Raw genomic sequence first — 19,780 nt, 5'->3', positions numbered from 1 at the left:
TCCGGCGGCGCAGAGACAGAGCGAGTCCGACTGCAGCTGAGGAGGAGGAGGAGGAGGAGGGAGAAGAGGAGGGAGGAGGAGGAGGGAGGAGGAGGAGAAGAGGAGGAGGAGGAGGGAGAAGAGGAGGAGGGAGGAGGGAGAAGAGGAGGAGGGAGGAGGAGGAGGGAGAAGAGGGGGAGGAGGATTAGAGGGGGAGGTCCAATCACCATCAGAGAGACTGTGGTCAAACGTTGAGAGGTTTTCAACCTGCAGCCTCACGAGACTCTTCAGCTTATTAATGTGAAGAAACACTTTGATTTTGATTGTATTTAATTCCACACTGATTTTAAAAAATGTTCCATTGTCCAGACGGAAAACAGATAAAGAAAGTAAAAGCGCAAAGACAAGCATAATAGATGGATTACAAAAAAAGGATAAAACAGTTCAAACTACTGAAAAAAGAATAAAACATTAAAAACGAAAATTATTGAAATGACTAGTTCTGATTTTCTTTTCAGGAAGACATTTTTTAAAAAGCGAAAAAGGAAAAAAAAGTGGAAGGAAAAGAAAAAAGAAGAAAAAACGGAAAGAAAAAAGGAAAAAGGAAAAAACGGAAAGAAAAAAGGAAAAAGGAAAAAAGGGGAAAAGAGAAAGGGAATGAAAAAAGAAGAAATAAAACAAATTTTAAAAGTAAAAAAATTAAGAAAAGAAAAAAGAAGATAAAGTAAGGGGGGAAAGAAAATGGAAAATTTAAAGAAATTTAAAGGAACAAAGTAGAAAAAAGAAAAAACAGAAAGAACTGAATTTTTTTGAAAAGAAATAAAAAAAAACAAAGAAATGAAAAGTGAAAAGTGAAAAACAGAAACGAAAACGAAAACGAAAAAATTAAGGAAAAAAGAAAATTGAGGGAAGAAGAAAAAAGTAAAAAGTGAAAGAAGTTATGAAAAAGAGGAAAAATGAAACAGATGCTAATTTAACTAAAACTCCTCAAACAAACAGGAAACTGAGCGACGATACGTAGAAGAGCTGCAGAAACAAAAACAGGAAAAACTGGAAAAATCTCTCAAAATCACAGGAAAGGACTCGAAGGTCATGTGATCGATCGCCAGCAGGGGGTGCTGAGGCGCTGAGGCGCTGAGGCGATGGCCAGCAGGGGGTGCTGAGGTGCTGAGGCGATGGCCAGCAGGGGGTGCTGAGGCGATGGCCAGCAGGGGGTGCTGAGGTGCTGAGGCGCTGAGGCGATGGCCAGCAGGGGGTGCTGAGGCGCTGAGGCGATGGCCAGCAGGGGGTGCTGAGGCGATGGCCAGCAGGGGGTGCTGAGGCGATGGCCAGCAGGGGGAGCTGAGGCACTGAGGCGATGGCCAGCAGGGGGTGCTGAGGCGCTGAGGCGATGGCCAGCAGGGGGTGCTGAGGCGATGGCCAGCAGGGGGTGCTGAGGCACTGAGGCGATGGCCAGCAGGGGGTGCTGAGGCGCTGAGGCGATGGCCAGCAGGGGGTGCTGAGGCGCTGAGGCGATGGCCAGCAGGGGGTGCTGAGGCGCTGAGGCGATGGCCAGCAGGGGGTGCTGAGGCGATGGCCAGCAGGGGGTGCTGAGGCACTGAGGCGATGGCCAGCAGGGGGTGCTGAGGCGCTGAGGCGATGGCCAGCAGGGGGTGCTGAGGCGCTGAGGCGATGGCCAGCAGGGGGTGCTGAGGCGCTGAGGCGCTGAGGCGCTGAGGCGATGGCTAGCAGGGGGTGCTGAGGTGCTGAGGCGCTGAGGCGATGGCCAGCAGGGGGTGCTGAGGTGCTGAGGCGCTGAGGCGATGGCCAGCAGGGGGAGCTGAGGCACTGAGGCGATGGCCAGCAGGGGGAGCTGTCACTCCAAAACGTGACACGTCACTGATTTCAACAATTTGGCGCTGACAGCCTCGTCCAGGAACCAGGAGACGGACTGTAACAATGGTTTGGACCGGATCGCTCCATCTAGTGAAGCTCAGATGCACCAAAGAGCCAGAAGACATTACGTCTCTTCTGGTCTCTATTGGTGTTTGTTCACATCCGTCTTGTTTTAGTCCGGAGTCCCAGAGTGGACATAGAGGGGAAGTAATATAACCTGAATGGTCTTGGGTCTTATTTTTCACCATTCCAACATTCCATAGTGACTTTCTGCTCCTTTCACTTTATTTCTGGACGTGTCTGAATCAAAAGCTTCAACATGGAGAAGAATGGAGGTGTAGAATGATAGAACGCTGCTCTACAGCCGTTTCCATGGTAACCTAGGTAAACACTCTGATTAAAGTTCTCTTTCACATGAAGCCGTTAAAAGGCTCATTTTAGCTCTAAAAACTCTAAGCTTTCATTAACAGTAGTTTGTAGTTTGTTAGTAGTTCCTGAGGAACCAGAAGTCTGGCTTCATTAGAAAGAAGTTCTGTGGAGCGTCTCATAGCAGAGCGCCCCCTGCTGGCTCACACTGCCTTGCTCAGCGGCTGCAGCTCCTCAGCCGGCGGTCAGAAGGTGAAACAAGACCTGGAGGTGGAGTTAGTTAGAATCATGTCACCATGAAAAGTGTGAAAAATAAACCACAATGGAAAACTGCTTCTAAATTCTATCTGACGTAGCTGACTGACAGGTGGAGCTCTGCAGCATCTCCAGAGCCGCAGCTCCGCTAACGCGAATTAAATAATCCCGTTCCCTCGTATTATTAACTTCAGGAAACGACTTATTATGTCGTTCCCTCGCGTATTTATTTATTTTTTTCTCTAGAACCACTCTGGGACTCCGTGTTCGCTGGAGTTTTCAGAAAGCCGGTTCAACCTCACTTCCTCCTTGTAGGTAGAGATACCTCCAGAGATATCTTCAGAGATAACTCCAGAAATAACTCCAGAGATATCTTCAGAGATAACTCCAAAAATAACTCCAGAGATATCTCTAGAGATATCGCTGGATATCTCTAGATATCTCTAGAGATATCTCTAGAGATAACTCCAGAGATAACTCCAGAGATAACTCCAGAGATATCTTCATAGATAACTCCAGAGATACCTCCAGAGATCACTCCAGAGATAACTCCAGAGATAACTCCAGAGATAACTCCAGAGATATCTTCAGAGATAACTCCAGAAATAACTCCAGAGATAACTCCAGAGATAACTCCAGAGATACCTCCAGAGATACCTCCAGAGATAACTCCAGAGATAACTCCAGAGATAACTCCAGAGATAACTCCAGAGATAACTCCAGAGATAACTCCAGAGATACCTCCAGAGATAACTCCAGAGATAACTCCAGAGATAACTCCAGAAATACCTCCAGAGATAACTCCAGAGATAACTCCAGAGATAACTCCAGAAATACCTCCAGAGATAACTCCAGAGATAACTCCAGAAATACCTCCAGAGATAGCTCCGCCCCCAGCCGATGACACGTTGGGTCCCAGTCTGGCTCCTCTCTGGTCCAGCAACGAAGTGGGACCAGCTTAGCACCAGTTCAGCCCCTGGTAGTCCGGGACTTTGGCAGTGGAAAGACAAAGAACTGGTGCTAAATCTGGCCCTGGACCAGAACTAGAACCTGGTTCTTTCTGGTGGAAAAGCCTCCAGTGAAGATTACAAACAACACAAACACACAAACTGAAGATTACAAACGACAAAATGATCAAGGAGAGTGAAGATGAACAAAAATGGGATGGGACCTTTGTCTGTCTCTCTCATGCACACACACACACACACACACACACACACACACACACACACACACACACACACACACACACACACACACACACACACACACACACACACACACACACACACACACACACACACACACACACACACACACACACAAAACCAGCACATTGTTGATCACATCTGTTCCTCCTGAACGGCCAGTTTACCAGTCCCAGTTTTATACTGGACAAACACAACCACAAGTACACACACACACACACACACTCACACACACACACACACACACACACACACACACACACACACACACAAGGGAAAGTGACCTGTGGAATGTCAGAGTGTGGAATAACAGCGAGTGTTTACCTCCACTGTTTGTGTGTCTGTGTGTCCATTGCTGCTGTTTGCATTCCACCACGGTGTGTGTGTGTGTGTGTGTGTGTGTGTGTGTGTGTGTGTGTGTGTGTGTGTGTGTGTGTGTGTGTGTGTGTGTGTGTGTGTGTGTGTGTGTGTGTGTGTGTGTGTGTGTGCGTTCACCAGTCGGAAGGAGAAGGAAGTAGAAACCCGTTCTGACTGGACAGAGTAGTGGACATTCTAAGGTTGTGGGTTCGAGTCCCACCAGAGCTTCAGTTTGTTGACATGATTCTAGGTGAAGTTGCTCTACGTCCTGGATTGTTCGAGGATTATTGAGTCGGGATTCCAAAAATATCAAACTCAATGAATCACTGATGGCGCCTCCTAATTCTGTTCCTTTTACCGTTTTAATCGACATCCCAAAGTACTTTTTCTAGTATAAATAATACCAATAATAAGACGAGGCTCACGAGCCTTTAATTTCAAAATGTTACCATATTATGTGTGAAATAAAAGAAAACCCAAGAAACATTCAACTTTATAACAGAAGAACTTACCGATGAAACCTTTCTGAGGAACTATGTTGCTGGTGTTCAGTATTTATTTATTTATTTATTTATTTATTTATTTTATTTTATTTTATTTTATTTTTTTATATATATTTTTTTTAATTTTTAATTTTTTAATTTTTTAATTTTTTAATTTTTAATTTTTTAAATTTTTTTATTTTTTTTTTATTTATTCATTTATTTTTTTATTAATTAATTGTGGTAGATAGTTTATATTTCTCCTTTCATTTAGTTTTATTCTTTTCTTATGATTAATCTGTGATAACGTATATATACAGTTGTATAGGAAGAACTTCTGTTCTAAATTTATACTGTACTTTTGTACAATTTTGTGTTTATAACTGTTGACTATAATGTCACTATTTCATATTTGATATATATTTTTTTATTTTTTCTTATTTATATATGAGGACCACAACGTAAATAAGTCTTATTCATGACTTTTTAGAGTTTTCTTTTTTTTTTTCAACATCTCATCAAAATGATTAATATATAATTGTATGTTTTATTTTGTATGCACGTGTAGAAAATCCAAATACATTTGCTGCAAACTGTGGACTGGATTTCCTGAAGGGAGGCGGGTCTCAATGAGACCAGGAGGAATGAGGCAGGAAATCCATTCCACAGTTTGCAGCCAGCGAGCAGGCTAGGGAAGTAGCACTGTGCTAGCCAACTTTTCATGGCAACATGTTGCCGTTTGGACGGATTTTACACTCAAAACACCACAAAGCAACACAGCAACGTGGATGTTAGCAAAGCAACACAGCAATGTGGATGTTAGCAAAGCAACACAGCAATGTGGATGTTAGCAAAGCCGTAGTCCAGCAGGGCGGCGCTCTGCAGCCAGACGTCAGTGTTTTCAAACTCCAGCTCTCGTAGGAGAACAGCTCTGACATCAGAACAATGAGCAGCAGCTCCTCCAGGCTGTCAGCAGGCGATTCACACCTCCGTCAAGCTGCGTCCTACTCCACGCTAAACTCCCTGAAAATAGTCCTAATGGTTGGAGCTGCGTTAGAGCTGGAAACATTGTGTTGCTGCTGCCTTGCTCAAGAATTTCCCCAGGGATTATTAAAGTCATTCTGAGGTTCTAAAGATAGAACTAGTTTATTATGAGATGATGACGTCACACAGACCCCCACATTGTCCACATGGAACTAAAATACTTTGTCCTGCTTCTGTGATGGTGTAAAAGACAATGGTTCATTTGATGTTTTGATATTTAGAGTATTTGAGTAGTTGTGTATTTTGGTTTTGTATGTTCTGTTTAAAAATGCACAGTATTTATTTTAATTCTTTAATTCTTTCTAATATGTCTCGTACAGCAGCAGTAGTTACTGGAGTGTCCCAGCAGAGGGCGCATTCGGTAAGTGGGTTACAGGAAGGACACGCTTGGCCTCTTGTTATCACTGGTGTGGGCAAAGGAAAGGACGGGTCCATGTGTGCTCACTTTATTTACACTTTTTTCAGCCCCCCTGGTCCAATTCATACTTTACTGTAGAGAGGAGTTCCTCACAGCCTCATTTAAATCAACAATAATGATAATAATATTAAAGCAAACAGCTCTGCTATCAGAATAGTATCGGTATCGGCAGATATCCAGATTCAGGTATCGGGATCCGATCAGAAGTGATAAAACGTGGATTGTGCATCTCTTGGTGTCGCCTTGAAGGATTCCAGCCATTGTGGAGAACCCTTCGGTCCAAACTATCCAGAGAAGTTGTCGGTTGGTCGTCCATGATGGCGATGTGTTTGACAGTCTCATCTGGGATACCAGAGAGGTTCAGCAGCTTCCCGTCAACACTGTGCAAAGCCTTGGTTCTAAAGGTTCTTCATCATCTCCCAGAGAACATTTAGCAGATTTCAGTCCTTGTTTGAATCTTCCACTTGGCAGTTTTGTGGTCATTTCACGAGCTCCTCCACATGGGAACATTCAGCATTGTTGCATTGTAGTTGTGAGTCTTTTTGAAATCTTAGTGGTGTTGTTTTGTGTGTCTTTTGTGTTTATAGTGTTTTTTTCCCTTCATGTCTCCGTCTTCCTCCGACTCAATAATGATTCTCTCAGACGTCAATCCACCTGAGCTGGCTGCAATCTGAACAAGTGAGTGAGTGAGTGAGTGAGTGAGCGAGCGAGCGAGCGAGCGAGCGAGCGAGGGAGGGAGGGAGGGAGTGAGTGAGTGAGTGAGTGAGTGAGTGAGTGAGTGAGTGAGTGAGTGAGTGAGTGAGTGAGTGAGGGAGTGAGGGAGGGAGTGAGGGAGGGAGGGAGAGAGAGACAGGCTTCTCTCTCCGCATCATGTTTGTTACAAACGTAGTTCATTAAAGCAGAATTCAGCTTCAATCGTTTTATGGCCTTTAATTAGTGACAAGAGCGGCGAGGCTCATAAACCCTGCGGCTTATTACAGACTCACAGTCAACCAGTGTGTGTGTGTGTGTGTGTGTGTGTGTGTGTGTGTGTGTGTGTGTGTGTGTGTGTGTGTGTGTGTGTGTGTGTGTGTGTGTGTGTGTGTGTGTGTGTGTGTGTGTGTGTGTATTTGCGGGTTTGGCTTAATCTAGTCGCATCTCTGCCAATAAGCACTTACAGCTGTGGTATTTGGCGTGTGTGTGTGTGTGTGTGTGTGTGTGTGTGTGTGTGTGTGTGTGTGTGTGTGTGTGTGTGTGTGTGTGTGTGTGTGTGTGTGTGTTCAGACTGGGTCTCTGGGTTCAGGTCTGGATCTGGTCCCGAGGGTCCCACAGCGGTCCTCACAAACACACAAATCCCAACATGTCTGAGAAACTTCTTCAATGTGAATGAAAGACAAACATCAGCCGAGAGACGGATGGAAGGAAGAAGGAAAGAAAGAAAGATGGAGAGAGAAAGTTTTCAGGGAGAATCGCTTCCTTTACAGGAGAAAACAGTTTGAGGAACAAAAGGAAGAAAACTGCTCTGGATTCTGTCGCCATGTTGGTCTCTTAACCAACCAGCTGTGAACTCCTCTCTGTGTGTGTGTGTGTGTGTGTGTGTGTGTGTGTGTGTGTGTGTGTGTGTGTGTGTGTGTGTGTGTGTGTGTGTGTGTGTGTGTGTGTGTGTGTGCCTGGCCACTAGTTGGTGCTGCTGCTGTTTACAACCTTCCATGTGAAAAGATTTTCATTTCAACATTCTGCAAACGATGCAGGGAGCATGTTGGGCCACTAGTTGGTGCTGTTGTTATTTTCGCCAAAGAAGGTTGGGCGTGTATTTATTTAATTGCTTTGTATTTATGTATTTTACCAACGTTTTGCAAAAACTGCTCACCTGAATTACAAGAAATCTTCAGGGATGATTTTTCATCATCCAAAGACCGCTCTATTAGACTCTATTAGACTGTGTTAGATTCTATTAGACTCTGTTAGACTCTATTAGACTCTATTAGACTCTATTAGATTCTATTAGACTCTATTAGACTCTATTAGATTCTATTAGACTCTATTAGACTCTATTAGACTCTATTAGATTCTATTAGACTCTATTAGACTCTATTAGATTCTATTAGACTCTGTTAGATTCTGAGACGTTAACGACTAAACGTTTCTGAATAAATCACAACAAACTGAAAACTGTCCCACACAGTGGATGAGAGAGGTACCTCGTGGAGGAGATCAAAGGAGGTCAGCGTCTGTTGCCATGGAGACGCTCCCTGCTCAGTGTTTCACACTGATGAAGCTACTGATATGAGCTAACATGCTAGCAATGCTAACCCAGTTCCTCAAACAAATGTGCTCTACCGAGTGTAGCTCTAATTTATTTCAATGAAAGCACACACACACACACACACACACACACACACACACACACACACACACACACACACACACACACACACACACAGCAGAGAACAATGAGCTCTAAACATGAACACTGGGAGAACATTCTAGTGGACAGACCACCAAGTTGGATTGTTATTATGGTGACTGTCAAAATAAAACCACCACGTTGGATTGTTATCATGGTGACTATCAAAATAAAACCACCAAGCTGGATTGTTATTATGGTGACTGTCAAAATAAAACCACCAAGTTGGATTGTTATCATGATGACTATCAAAATAAAACCACCAAGCTGGATTGTTATTATGGTGACTGTCAAAATAAAACCACCACGTTGGATTGTTATCATGATGACTATCAAAATAAAACCACCACGTTGGATTGTTATCACGGTGGCTGTCAAAATAAAAGTACCAAGTCCAGGAGAATATGAACTGGGAGTCATGACACTATGGAGAAAACTTTGTTCTGATTGGCTCTACTGAGCATGTGCAGAACCACTAGTTACTACGGTGACCAGGAGGAGAGTCACACGACAACAGAGTTGTTGGAGCATTTTGAAAAAAAGTTGCGTTGTCAGCGGCTCCGAGCAACGTCGTCGTGTAAACAGACAAACACAACGTCAGCTTTGCGTTCTCACTTGGACGTGTTACCATGTAAACGGTAGAAAAGGGTTGGCTTCTAATCAGAGGTGAGCAGATTAGAGAGCGGCAGCGGCGGCGGCGGCGGCGGCGGCGGCGGCGGCGGCGGCGGCGGCGGCGTGTCTGCATCACGTCTTCATAATGACGGATGATCACAGAGCTCAGCTCAGCGTCAGAGAGCGGCGCCGGCACTAGTTGTTCCCTCCTGAGCTTTACAGCTGAAATCCACAGCAAGCGACTGCTCTGTCGTCAGGAGCGTTTAGACAAGGACAACCACGAGGACCTCTACAATGGGGAGGAAATAAAACAGCACCGCCTAGTGGCGTGACAAGGAAACTGCTGTATCTTCAGTGTTTCTGTGCGAAAGGCGATCAGTTTATAGAACGAAAGCAGAAATAAGAAAGAAAATTGTTTTATTATTTCATTTTACAATTTGAATGTATGTCAAAAACATACAAGGGAAAACATATTTATGCAAATTAATTTATACAAATTGAAATAATTTGATATTTATGGAAATAGTCTTGTCTATATAAAATATATTTTTCATACAAATAAGTATTTATACAAATTGATTTATACAAATATTTTGTAACTATATGAAAATATGTTTTATATATAAATAACAAATATTTATAAAAATTAATTAATACAAATTTATACAAATATAATTTTTTAAATAAACAAAGTTGAATATGTACATATATCTACACCTATGTACAGTTTTTCCATGCGCACACACGTACAATGTACATGCATCGTTCTCAAAACGTTGCTTTGTAAACTGTTATAATTACAACAACGCTGCGTTTTAACTTGAAAGTCTTGACGTGTCACCGAGTCACTGCGAACATCATCAATCCAGAAAGATGCTAAACGATTAAACACGGACGGAACAGATGACGCGTCTGAAAAAGAGCCGCCACCCCCCGCCCGTGGTGCGGGTGGAGGAAACCAAGCGCTCCCTGGACTGAGCGAGTGTGAATCATCCTGAAGCAGACGTCCTGATGAGGAACAGTCACCTGACGCATCAAAGACTCCGTCTCTCGCCTCCTGTGCTTCTTCCAGATCAGCACATTTGTTGCAGCGTCAGACTTTAAAGAGCCGACGAAGTAATGAACTGCGTTTCTCCACCTTTCATCTCTGTGGTCTCACGGTTCCTTTATCTCCTCGTCCAGCGGAATGAGTTTAACATTAGATTGTCTCCCAGGATTACTAATCTGTAGCTACTTGCTGATACTGAGGTCCGACAGGAGTACTTATTAAATACCATAAAGCCTAATTTATTTCATATGCAAATGATACACAAAGAATATGTGTTACTGCAAAACCTCCGTACAGCCTGTGTATTGACGCTACGTCACCTCCACTGTGTCGACACTACGTCTCTTCCACCAGCCTCTATCGATGCTACGTCACCTTCATCAGCCTGTGTCGACGCGTTGTCTCCTACCTTAGCCTCTATCGACACTACATCACCTCCATCAGCCTCTATCAACACTACATCACCTCCATCAGCCTCTATCAACACTACACCACCTCCACCAGCCTCTATCGACGCTACATCACCTCCATCAGCCTCTATCAACACTACATCACCTCCATCAGCCTCTATCAACACTACACCACCTCCATCAGCCTCTATCAACACTACACCACCTCCACCAGCCTCTATCGACGCTACATCACCTCCATCAGCCTCTATCAACACTACACCACCTCCACCAGCCTCTATCAACACTACATCTCCTCCCTTAGCCTCTATCAACACTACATCACCTCCACCAGCCTCTATCAACACTACACCACCTCCACCAGCCTCTATCAACACTACATCACCTCCATCAGCCTCTATCAACACTACACCACCTCCACCAGCCTCTATCAACACTACATCACCTCCATCAGCCTCTATCAACACTACACCACCTCCACCAGCCTCTATCGACGCTACATCACCTCCATCAGCCTCTATCAACACTACACCACCTCCACCAGCCTCTATCGACACTACATCACCTCCACCAGCCTCTATCGACACTACATCACCTCCATCAGCCTCTATCAACACTACACCACCTCCACCAGCCTCTATCGACGCTACATCACCTCCATCAGCCTCTATCAACACTACATCACCTCCATCAGCCTCTATCAACACTACACCACCTCCATCAGCCTCTATCGACACTACACCACCTCCACCAGCCTCTATCGACGCTACATCACCTCCATCAGCCTCTATCAACACTACACCACCTCCACCAGCCTCTATCGACACTACATCACCTCCACCAGCCTCTATCAACACTACATCACCTCCACCAGCCTCTATCAACATTACACCACCTCCACCAGCCTCTATCGACGCTACATCACCTCCATCAGCCTCTATCAACACTACATCACCTCCACCAGCCTCTATCGACACTACATCACCTCCATCAGCCTCTATCAACACTACATCACCTCCACCAGCCTCTATCAACACTACATCACCTCCATCAGCCTCTATCAACACTACATCTCCTCCCTTGGCCTCTATCAACACTACATCACCTCCATCAGCCTCTATCAACACTACACAACCTCCACCAGCCTCTATCGACACTACATCACCTCCATCAGCCTCTATCAACACTACATCACCTCCACCAGCCTCTATCAACACTACATCACCTCCATCAGCCTCTATCAACACTACATCACCTCCACCAGCCTCTATCAACACTACATCACCTCCATCAGCCTCTATCGACGCTACATCACCTCCATCAGCCTCTATCAACATTACATCACCTCCACCAGCCTCTATCGACGCTACATCACCTCCATCAACCTCTATCGACTGAAACCGTTTAGCATGTAGCATGTAGCATGTAGCATCACTGGTGTGTGAACCTGAAACTCTTTAGCATGTAGCATGGCTCAGAGTTAAGTGCTCAACAGTTAAACTATTGAGCAACATCGTACGAACTCTGCTGGTGATGAAATTTGCTGGTGATGAAGTTGCTGGCGAGGAAGTTGCTGGTGATGAAGTTGCTGGTGTTTTACCTTACTTTAAATCTTACTTTTGTCGTTCTCATTAATATTAAAGAATCTGTAAAGAGCGGAAATCACTTGTGCTCTCGTGTGCACCTCTGTACCTCCGTACCTCCGTACCTGCGTACCTCCGTACCGCCGTACTTGCATACCTCCATACCTGCATACCTCCATACCTCCGTACCTGCATACCTCCGTCTCGCGTACCTCCGTACCTGCATACCTCCGTACCTCCGTCTCGTGTACCTCCGTACCTGCATACCTCCGTACCTCCGTCTCGTGTACCTCCGTACCTGCATACCTCCGTACCTCCGTACCTGCATACCTGCGTACCTCCGTACCTGCATACCTGCGTACCTCCGTATCGCCGTACCTGCGTACCTCCGTACCTGCGTACCTCCGTACCTGCGTACCTCCGTACCTCCGTACCTCCGTGCCTCCGTGCCTCCGTGCCTCCGTGCCTCCGTACCTCCGTGCCTGCGTACCTGCGTACCTGCGTACCTCCATACCTCCATACCTCCACAGTATCGGTGCTTCCTTACCCAGGACTCATCCTGCACTGAGGACGTGTCTTGTTGCAGCCAATAGAGATACTTGGTTGGTTGTTTAAGCCCCGCCCACCACCATTGGATTGTTTTGCGAATTCATTGATTATGTTTCATGAGATCTTCATAAAAGAGATAAAATACAATTTTGTCTTTTTTTGACACAATGATGACTTGGAAAGCTGCCAAGTAAAAAACTGGATGGATGGATGGATGGATGGATGATGGATGATGGATGATGGATGATGGATGATGGATGATGGATGGATGGATGGATGGATGGATGGATGGATGGATGGATGGATCTTCAACATTTAAGAAATAAAGTTCAGTGGTGGACTGATAACGATTTTTCTGAACAATGTAAAAACGACGCCGTACTGTTGTTAAAGTGGACGAAGAAAAGATGTGTGGAAGTGTGTCGGAGGGGGAGGACTGAATGTGACTGACCTCCAGTGTGTGTGTGTGTGTGTGTGTGTGTGTGTGTGTGTGTGTGTGTGTGTGTGTGATGTGATCAGAGGCCTGTATTTTTTTTTAACAGCCGTTCCCACGACACCGGGCGCCCTCCACCTCTCTCTCCCTCTCTCTCCCTCTCTCTCCCTCTCTCTCCCTCTCTCTCTATAAATGGCTCGTCTGGTGGCGTTTTGGTGGCGAGTCGCTCCGAAAAAAACGACAGAAAAAGATGGAGAAAATATTCAGAGTGGAGGAGAAAAGTCCCGGCTGCCCCGGTTTAATCCAACGAGACCCAGATTGAGTTATTATATTAATTTTGAACATTTTCAGTGATTGAAACTGAAAATAAACTTAAAGTTCAAACTTTGAAACATATATGTATATATATATACATATATATATATATATATATACATATATATATATATACAGTATACACACACACACACACACACACACACACACACACACACACACACACACACACACACACACACACACACACACACACACACACACACACACACACACACACACACACACACACACACACAAGTTGCATACGTACAGTTTCTTCTCTATAAAAGAAGCTTTTTATTTGCAATGTGTTTCTGATATATTTGGTTGAAGTATTGTTGGTGTCGTTATAAAATCGATGATTGATTTCCTCTAAATGAATTAATTCCAGAAACACAACACGCGGAACATCAATCTTAGCTCGGGAGAAATCTGGAACCACGTTCAGCCACTTTTTGTGTGAAGTTTTAATTTGACGAGGCGTTGGGCAGGAAGCTGGAGGCTCAGGGAGAACATGAGAACTGCTCCCAGAACGACCTGGAGTCAGAGTTTGAACCAATACCTCACTGCCGGTAACTCTCCCATACTACTACTAATATTTAAATATTGTATTTGAACAGCTCTTTATAAGACGGTATTAAGAGGTTATATAGTTTGAAGGTGCGCGGCCGTTTCAGATTGTGTGTTAAAATAACAAAACATATATTTTGTCCCACATCCAGGATTTGAAAGTTGATCACTGTGGACAGTTTTACTTTTAAGACGATTATCTGACAGCATGAGAAACAAGCGCCCACTTCCTGATCACAGCGTGGTGGAAGTCGTGTCACGGTGGTGTTCAGGATCTTCCATAATGGAGGTGTTTTATTTTGTTGTATGTAAGATGTTTAGAGTTGAACATCGAATTCTGTGAATTGTCTTTTCTTTGTTTTCTACTGTTAAATTGTTGATTCGTGAATAAAAACCCATCACGGGTGGAGGTTACTTCATTTAGTCCTTGTGTTTGATTTGTGTCACAGACTTTGCGACGCATTCAGAATATCAACACAGCAGGGAACACAAGGAGCCGACCGGTCGACTCCTCGGCTCAGTTTACAAAACAAAGTTTCTGAAAAGTTTCTCCTTCACACGGCAACGTTTTGAAAACGATGTCCGTTTCCAAGGAAACGGCAGCAACAGTGAAAACCATCGTTTTCAAAAACTTGCGTTTTCAGTTGCTTTGAGCACCGTTGTCATGTAACCGGACCTACAGAGCAACACGGAAGGTTTCCGTGAAACCGCAGAACCGAGGTTCCACACGTCCTCCGGCGCTCTCTCCTCAACAAACTCACATTTGTTTGCACTTATCAGCTGAAGACGGAGGAGCCGGCTACTCCGAGCCCAGCGGGTTTCCAGCCCTTCCCACAAACCTTCGACAAACATGGAGAGAGGATTTGTCTTCCAGGACTGTTTGTGGAGTTTATTGCTCGACCGCGAAAGAATGCCTCAAAGATCCAACCACAGACTGACTTCGGTTCCAGGGAGGTGAAACATGAGTGAAGAATGTGACCGTCAGTGTTCCTAATAATGTTTCTCACAGAGCACCTCTGCTGACGTCAGGGTGTGTGTGTGTGTGTGTGTGTGTGTGTGTGTGTGTGTGTGTGTGTGTGTGTGTGTGTGTGTGTGTGTGTGTGTGTGTGTGTGTGTGTGTGTGTGTTCATATCTGGGAAGTGAGCTAATATCAGAGTCTTTGGGGTCTAATTTTAGAGTTGTGTGTTTCATTGCAAGGACACAGCGATCTCTCTCTCTCTCTCTCTCTCTCTCTCTCTCTCTCTCTCTCTCTCTCTCTCTCACACACACACACACACACACACACACACACACACACACACACACACACACACACACACACACACACACACACACACACACACACACACACACACACACACTTCCAGATGTTTCCTATTGGCCGGGTCCAGAGAGACGAAGTCGGCCTGCAGTCGATCACAGACCAAACCAGAGAAACTCGTCAGGATCCCGGTTAGAAAAACCTGGAGGGGCACAGAGGGGCAGTAACTGGATTTAACCACCAGGGGGCCAACCTCCCAGTTCTGTGCACGTCCACACATCACACTGTATTCCCTCCCCCGACCATCATTGCCCTGGTTTCCTTCCCTCACTCATTCTTTTACCCTACATTTACAACAGCACTTCAACAGCGCCACCCAGAGGCCACCGGGCGCTGCTCACCTGTTTCAAGATAAGCCAGAGTTGCCATGAGGCACAGGGTCCTCCAGAGGGCAGTGTTCAGCTGGAAGAAAGCCTTTTATCAACTACCTTTATAAACTCTACAGCTGTACCATTGTGGTTTTGTTGAAAAACTCAAGACGATCTGACTGGAGATCAGGTAGATTCCTGATTCTTTATATTTTCTATATAATATTCAAATATGATATATAAGAAGCAACGAACATCCATTCATCCCTGTCGGCAGTGTTCAGAAGCCCTAATAATTACATGTGAAACAGACGGGACGGGGACGAGGACGGGAAGACACAACCACATGAGGACATGGATGGATGGATGGATGGATGGATGGATGGATGGATGGATGGATGGATGGATGGGGGGCTCTGTAAGAGTGCAAAATCATCCGCAGGCTTTGGGAACTTCTCCAGCCTTTCATCGCTCTCCTGTTGGTCCTGACTCTCCTCTGAGAGTCTGCTGCTCCACCTCGTTCTGCTTCTCCTCAACAGCTCCATCAACCTCACCTTCCTGCTCTCAACCACGGCCTCACGCTTCCAGTTCTGCCAGAAATCACAGGATACCTGGACAGAAGCTCTCGTCCTTCTGAAGATCTCAGTTTTGACTCGCAGCTCAGGCGCTCTGATGAAAGTCTCGTCGCACAGTGGACCCTGGCTCCCATGGTCCAGGAGTCCATGAACCATGGAGCAAACTCCAAGACTGAACTGTGGAACTGATCTCAGGAGGCCGTCTGCAAGAGAGAAGAGTATAGATCACACACACACACACACACACACACACACACACACACACACACACACACACACACACACACACACACACACACACACACACACACACACACACACACACACACACACACACACACACACACACACACACACACACACACACACACACACACACACACATTCTACAACCATGTTTAGAAATTTTATTATCTGATTCTGCTATACCACCTCCAACCAATGGGGGGCGATATTGTGATACACAGATTTAACACACATTCCTGTATTTGTGTATGAACAGGTCATCCCTGTTTTTGTTTTGTTTTAAGGGCCAATGGGCCTATAACTATGTCCTTATCCTGCTGATACACAACATCTGTCTCCTGTGGGTGGTGTGGATTACTTGTGCATGATGGGTAAAAACTGACCCCGCCCACACCACAGTGGTACTATTTTGTAATGGAAGAAGAAAGAAACTGAGTCGAGGCGAGGAGAGGACAGCAGAAAACTTCATGATGGAACATATTCCATTATCAATGACTCCCTTCATCACCTGATTGATCGACAGAGTGCTTCCTTGTTTAGAAACACTTCTGGAGATGTCTGTGCTTCAGAGTGAGCACCTCCTGATCAGACAAAGCTCTGGACTGAAGCAGAGGACTTGGTGAAAGACGACCTGAGTCAGGAGGATTGTGGGAGCAGCTCACCTGGTGGACGACACGACTCCTCGTGTCTGTGTGGAGACAAGAAGACAAACCAGCTGCTGCACAGAAGACAGCTGAGGTTTCTGTTGCGCTTTCTCAAAAGCAGACACTCCTCCTCCTCCTCTTCCTACCTCCTCCTTCTGCTCCTCTGCCTCCTCCCCCTCTTCCTCTGTTTCTACCTCCTCTTCCTCCTCCTCCTGCTCCTCCTCCTCTGTTTCTACCTCCTCTTCCTCCTCCTCCTGCTCCTCCTCCTCTGTTCCTACCCCCTCTTTCTCCTCCTGCTCCTGCTCCTACTCCTCTTCCTCTGTTCCTACCTCCTCTTCCTCCTCCTCCTCCTGCTCCTACTCCTCTTCCTCTGTTCCTACCCCCTCTTTCTCCTCCTGCTCCTCCCCCTCTTCCTCTGTTTCTACCTCCTCTTCCTCCTCCTCCTGCTCCTCCTCCTCTGTTCCTACCTCCTCTTCCTCCTCCTGCTCCTCCTCCTCTTCCTCTGTTCCTACCTCCTCTTCCTCCTCCTCCTCCTGCTCCTACTCCTCTTCCTCTGTTCCTACCTCCTCTTCCTCCTCCTCCTCCTGCTCCTACTCCTCTTCCTCTGTTCCTACCCCCTCTTTCTCCTCCTGCTCCTACTCCTCTTCCTCTGTTCCTACCCCCTCTTTCTCCTCCTGCTCCTGCTCCTACTCCTCTTCCTCTGTTCCTACCTCCTCTTCCTCTTCCTCCTCCTGCTCCTACTCCTCTTCCTCTGTTCCTACCTCCTCTTCCTCCTCCTCCTCCTGCTCCTGCTCCTCCTACTCCTCTTCCTCTGTTCCTACCTCCTCCTCCTCTTTGGATCTCCTCCAGATACCTTCGCCTGGTGATTAGTGAATCGACTCTTTGAACTCTGGTTCCTCCTGTATGAATCTGCTTGTGGGTCCAGATGTGAACCGAGACAGGGAGCTACTGAAACCTGACTGGACCGGAGAAAGAATGTTCCAGGAAGTCTCTGTTCTTCAGGAACCTTCATGAAAATGCAGAGCTGTGAAAATGGCCGACAGTTGTTCAGTACTGTGGGGTGACCAAGTTTGAATGAGAGCAGGACAGGAGCTGCTTTCCAAACATCGGGGATGAGACTGTTTGGAATCAGGACGTTAAAACTATGTGACAGCGGTTGATCAGTGAAATCTGCAGCTGATGTAAGAAGGAGGTAGAGAGAAGATAAAGAGAGTAAAGGCCTCTTCATCCTCCATAAGAACAAGACGAAAGTTCAGCAGTGCAGGTCCTGCTTAACAAAATGACGTCATTTCCTTCATCCAGCTCCCTCTGACCGAAGGAATTTGTTTCCGCTGTTCCAACCGCCCTGGCCGAACTATGCAGGAGCTGCACTGCTGAAACTTCTGCTCTGCCGTGTGCTGCTCATGCGTGTTCCAGTTCGGTCATGACTATCAGTCATATTTTAATCATATTTAGCTTGTAACAGCGCTACTGTACGAGCGCCGCAGCTCGTTAAATAGTGGGAGTGCAGGCTTTTACATGATGCACCTGAACGCATCACGAACAGCTCCTGTAGTTAGAACCGGATCAACATGGCGCTCAGACAGAAACTCTCTTTTATTACTGAAACAGTTCAGAGAAATGTGTTTCTGAAAGCACTGGAGGCGAGAAATAAACTGTGCAGTTGAAAAGTTAAAACGCCGCATCGCAGACGTGTGGCTGCTGTGAGGGGGCGTGGCCTGCGGCGAGGGGCGTGGCCTGCGAGTTCGGCAGCTTCTTATCGGAGTATGAACAGTCCTGCAGAAAAAGTTTTTTTTTTCGGCAGCTGGCTGACGTCACTGCCGAATTTTCTTCCTGTTCTTATGTTTTCAAAAAGGGAGGATGCGGGGGCCTTGACTAGCAGCAAGTGGATAGAAAACATAATAAAAGAGTTGAACATTGAAGAATGAAACATAACTGAATATAAAGTACTACACAATATTTATGTCATGGGAAAAGAAACATTGATGAAGAGTTGGTTGAAAGGGACTGAGTTAGTAAAACTGTCAGGAGTTATTTCATTGAAATCCTTTAGTTCTTACTGTCCTGGGGCCTCATTTATAAAGCTTGTTGACGCACAAAACAGGTCCTGAAAGATGCCTACGCCACTTCTCACTCAAAGTTTGTGATATAAAAAAATAAACTTTGCTGGAGAATGTGCATACCGGTACGCAAACTTTGAACCTCGCGCAGCACATTTTGGAGACGAGGAACCTGCAGCGCTGATTGTGAGGTGGAGAACTGAAGCGAGATTCATCTCATACAATTAATATCTTCAAATATCAGACTTATTGATCCACGTGATCATAAACAGCCGAGCTGCAGAGTTCTAGATGTTTCTTTAGTGGAACGTTACTGCTGAATCAGCAGCTTCATGTTCATATGTTAAACTTTTATCATCAAATGATCCAGAGGATAGAACTGATTATCTACTGTGACAAAGTGAGTAACAATCAGTCTAATTCCAGAGTAAACACATAAACAGTCGTGTGTAAAGCTGCAGTGTCTGGAGAGCTCACCGACCGTCTGTCTCCAGTCTCTGGGGACGTCTCTTCTGCTCCAGCTGCTCTTATTAGGATTTACAGCTATAAGGTACAAATATACTAAACTATGAACACGGTAACAACTAATGTGAGTCTCTGGGAAAGTCTCATGCAAAAAACAAACTGCAATTGAAAGAATTTACTGATGGTTCCATGTGAAATAAAGAAATTATAGATTTTATATGGCTTATTTCATTATTCTACATATGTGATACTTGATTCAGTTTAGTAT

Source organism: Lipophrys pholis, assembly GCF_963383615.2.
Source record: "Lipophrys pholis genome assembly, chromosome: 3".
Taxonomy (NCBI): domain Eukaryota; kingdom Metazoa; phylum Chordata; class Actinopteri; order Blenniiformes; family Blenniidae; genus Lipophrys; species Lipophrys pholis.
Note: the sequence above shows the minus strand (reverse complement) of the source record.